General features: G+C 39.5%; 1 non-coding gene across 1 annotated transcript; it reads right to left on the bottom strand.

The window, feature by feature from the left end:
• Nucleotides 1-2,337: 2,337 nt before the first annotated feature.
• TRNAI-GAU (transfer RNA isoleucine (anticodon GAU)) lies at nucleotides 2,338-2,411 on the bottom strand. The gene has a single exon. It is a non-coding gene; the product is annotated as a tRNA-Ile (tRNA).
• Between the last annotated feature and the right edge of the window lie 2,135 nt (nucleotides 2,412-4,546).

Here is a 4,546-nt window from a genome sequence, read left to right as displayed (position 1 = left end):
TAAAATACTTAGGAATAGAGTTAACCAAGGATGTGAAAAATCTCTATAATGAGAACTACAAAACACTGCTGAGAGAAATTAAAGAGGACACAAGAAGATGGAAAGATATCCCATGATCTTTCATTGGAAGAACCAACATTGTGAAAATGTCCATACTACCCAAAGTGATCAACAAATTCAATGCAATCCCCATCAAAACTCCAATGACATTTTTCTCAGAAATGGAAAAAACTGTCCTAACATTTATATGGAATAACAAAAGATTATGAATAGCCAAAGTAATTCTGAGCAAATAAAATAAAACTGGAGGCATAACACTACCTGACTTTAAACTATCCTGCAAAGCTATAATAACCAAAGCAGCATGGTACTGGCATAGAAACAGACACATGGATCAATGGAATAGAATAGAGAATCTAGAGATCATCCTACAGCCATTTGATCTTTGACAAAGGCACCAAGTCTACACACTGGGGAAGACACTGCCTCTTCAGCAAATGGTGTTGGGATAACTGGATAGACATATGCAGGAGAATGAAACTAGACCCATACCTCTCACCATATACTAAAATCAACTCAAAATGGATTAAAGAATTAAATATACACCCTGAAACAATAAAACTTCTTAAAGAAAGAAAACATAGGAGAAACACTCCAGGAAGTGGGACTGGGCACCGACTTCATGAATATGACCCCAAAAGCACAGGCAACCAAAGGAAAAATAAACAAATGGGATTAGATCAAACTAAAAAGCTTCTGCACAGCAAAAGAAACAATTAACACAGTTAAAAGACAACCAACAGAGTGGGAGAAAATATTTGCAAAATATACATCTGACAAAGGATTAATATCCAGAATATACAAGGAACTCAAATAACTTTAAAACAACAAAATAACCCAGTTAAAAAATGGGCCAAAGAGCTAAACTGGCATTTCTCAAAGGAAGATATACGAATGGCTAACAGACACATGAAAAAATGCTCAACCTCACCCAGTATTCTGGAAATGCAAATCAAAACCACACTGAGATACCATCTCACCCCAGTTAGGGTGGCTAATATCCAAAAGACTGTGAATGATAAATGCTGGCGAGGTTGTGGAGAAAAAAGAACTATCATACCTTGTTGAAGGGACTGCAAAATGGTTCAGCCTCTATGCAAAATGGTATGGAGGTTCCTCAAACAATTGCAGATAGATCTACCATATGACCCAGCTATCCCACTGCTGGGAATATACCCCAGAGGAATGGAAATCATCAAGTCGAAGGGATACCTGTTCTCCAGTGTTCATTGCAGCATTATTTACAATAGCTAAGAGCTGGAAGCAGCCCAAAGGTCCATCATCAGATGAGTGGATACGTAAAATGTGGTATATCTACACAATGGAATACTACTGTGCTATAAAGAAGAATGAAATACTGCCATTTACAACAACATAGATGGACTTAGAGAGAAGTATATTAAGTGAAACAAGTCAGGCACAGAAAGAGAAATATCACATGTTCTCACTTATTTGTGGGAGCTAAAAATAAATAAATAAATACACAAATAAACTGGGAGGGGGAGGGAAGAAGACACAACAATTACAATTCTTTGAAGTTGATATGACAAGTGAACAGATAGGAGGTTGTTGGGAGGGAGGGGGGAGTTGGAGGAGGGAGGGATGTTTTGGTAACGGGCCATAATAATCAACTGCACTGTATATTGACAAAATAATAAAATAAAATAAAATAAAATAAATAAAATAAAATAAAATAAAATAAAATAATCCAATCTCCCACTGCATTCCCCTGGGCCCTCTGCTTAAAACCTTTCCAAGATACCCATTGCACTTGCGATACAATTCAAATTTCCCATTCTGACCTGAGCATCATGCTCCATGTGGCCCCTTCCCACTTCACTGTTTTTATCTCCTACTCCTCTTCCCTGGGTCCAACCCTCAGCCAACTGGCCTTTCCGTTTCTGTAATGCTCAGAGCACCTCAGGCAGGTCCATCTGCCTGGAGTGTCCTTCTTGCAAGGGTCTTAAGACTGGCAGGGGCTCAGTACAGACCTAGCTCCTGCAGCAGCCCTAATACCTTGATGACAGCTGCAAGGAGCAACAGGAGCACCAGAAACTGTCACTTGCATGAGACCGTCAGATTCGCTCATGCCACACGTGTGGCAAAGCAGATTTACCACTCCCAATAAATCTGTGAGTAACAAGGATAAACAGGGTCTCTTTTGACTCTCTTGTCTCATGACACTAAATTTCACATTTTTTGCCTTTCTTGCACATATTTATATTCACCTACTTTTCTACTATTTATTTATTTATTTATTTATTTATTTTCGGTAGCTGGCCAGTACAGGGATTGAACCCTGGACCTTGGTGTCATCAGCACCATGCTCTAACCAACTAAGCTAACTGGCCAGCTCAATACAATTCTTTTTTTCTTTTTAACAATTAAATTACTTTGATAAGTAGGGAAAATTCCTTGTAGAAAAGAAGGGACAAAGTCATCCATATTTCATTTCTGGCCCCTGAAGATAACTCCTTACTATTTTGTTGGATTTCCTTTTATCATATTTTTCTGTGTATGAGATTTTACTGTTGTCGCTGTTGTAATCATCCTGTAATTTCAATTTTGTATCCTGTCTCCCTTCTGGTGATTACCAGCTCTCCCTAAATAGAATTTTAATGACTAAGATATTTAGTCATGTGTCTGAAATCAATTTAATTGTATTTGACTTTTGAACAGTAGATAGTTTCCAAATTTTCACTAGAAATTTGTAACATAACAATGAACAATTTTCTGTGGGAACTGATTTCATATTCCTCTTAACATCATGGGAAAACAACCTTGGACATAGAATTGGGACAAGGGTTAGGACATGTTTTAGGTTCTTGATGGCCAATGAGTTTTTCAAAATAACTTTTAACACTTGTGATCTTAGAGACCATACTAATATTGTGTGTGTACATGTTCAGAGCTCAGTGAAGAGCTCAGGGATGGACGTATAATATGGGAGTCATGGGCACACAGCCTGACAAAGGGTTTGGCTGTGGGGTTGCGGTCTTGCCAGGGAGGAAGGATTGATTCTTCTTCTAGGGGGAATGAAGGGAAATGTGGATTATGAGCAACCCTGGCTGCTGAGCAGCTCATAAACCCTGAGCAGGACTCTTGGCTGGGATTCCAGAAGGAAAGAACCCAGGTAGGGCCTGAATTAGTAGATATCTGTAAGGCTTGCTTCAAATGCTTAGCACGTACACAAACAGACTTGCATAAACATACTTGTACACACATGTTTAGCATTTGCCTTGAGTCACTCCCAGGACCAGGAAGAGTGGGTCTTTGTAACTAGGGAAACTACCCTTCAAAACCCCCCAGCTGCAGTGTTCCAAGAATCTAAGAAGGCTTAAATAGAAGCAGATTGGCAGGGGAGGAGCCTTTTATCCTTCAAATTCTGTCTCAGACACTACATTTCAGCTTTAACCCTGAGCTTCCCTCTTAAGTAAGATACTGTTCCTTAGCTGAAAGCCTTCTGTTCTCCCTCTCTGCACGGTGCAAACCCCCCTGGGCAATTTCCTTCTTACACCTTCATGTCTAGCCAGTGGGTCTCCGCCGAGACTTCAGCAGTGCCCTCCGCAGGGCAATTTGCTCCTGAAATGCCTCTCACAGGATGCACAAAAATACATTGGGATGTGAGAATAAACATTCGCGGTTCTCATGTTTACCAAAAATTTTTTTTCGTGAAAAATAGTACATGTCCAGAAAAGTACATACAATATAAATTACAGCTTAAGGAATTATTCTAAAATGAACATCCATGGAACGACCACCCAGGTCAAGAAATGAAAAATGGTCAGTGCTCCAGATGCCTTCTATATTCCCCTTTTAATTGTAACTCTCTGCATCCTGCTCAAGACAACCATGGTTCTGACTTTTATGGTCATCACTTCATTAATTTTCTTTAGAGTTCTGTTACCTAGATATGTAACCTTAAACACTATATTTAGTTTTGCCTGCTTTTGAGTTTTCTATAAATTGAATCTTTTTTTAAAAAAATAAAAAGATGACTGGTAAGGGGATCTCAACCCTTGGCTGGTGTTGTCAGCACCACTCTCAGCCAGTGAGCCAACTGGCCATCCCTATATAGGATCCGACCCATGGCTTTGGTGTTATCAGCACTGCACTCTCCTGAGTGAGCCACGGGCCTGCCCCGAAGTATGTATCCTTATATCTGATTTCTTTAGTGCAAAAATATATTTTTAAGATTCGTCCATCTTGTTGTGCAACATTTTCATTGCTGAATAGTATTCCATTGTGTGACTACCCCACAATGTCTACAGTCATTCTACCAGAGTCCACAGACCATGGCCCATGGGTCAAATCCATCCCCATGGCTGGTTTTTTTTTTTAATGATTTTATTTTATTTGTATTGGTTATGAATATTCATGACATATAAAGCTGATTATCACCCCTTGTGCCCATGATGTGGGGGCCAGATTCATACTGGTTATATACCCATTACCACAAATTGCATTTTCACCCCATGTCCCCCAC

Source organism: Cynocephalus volans, chromosome 2, assembly GCF_027409185.1.
Source record: "Cynocephalus volans isolate mCynVol1 chromosome 2, mCynVol1.pri, whole genome shotgun sequence".
Taxonomy (NCBI): domain Eukaryota; kingdom Metazoa; phylum Chordata; class Mammalia; order Dermoptera; family Cynocephalidae; genus Cynocephalus; species Cynocephalus volans.
The sequence above is the reverse complement of the archived record's forward strand: the minus strand, read 5'-3'. Positions and strand labels throughout refer to the sequence as shown.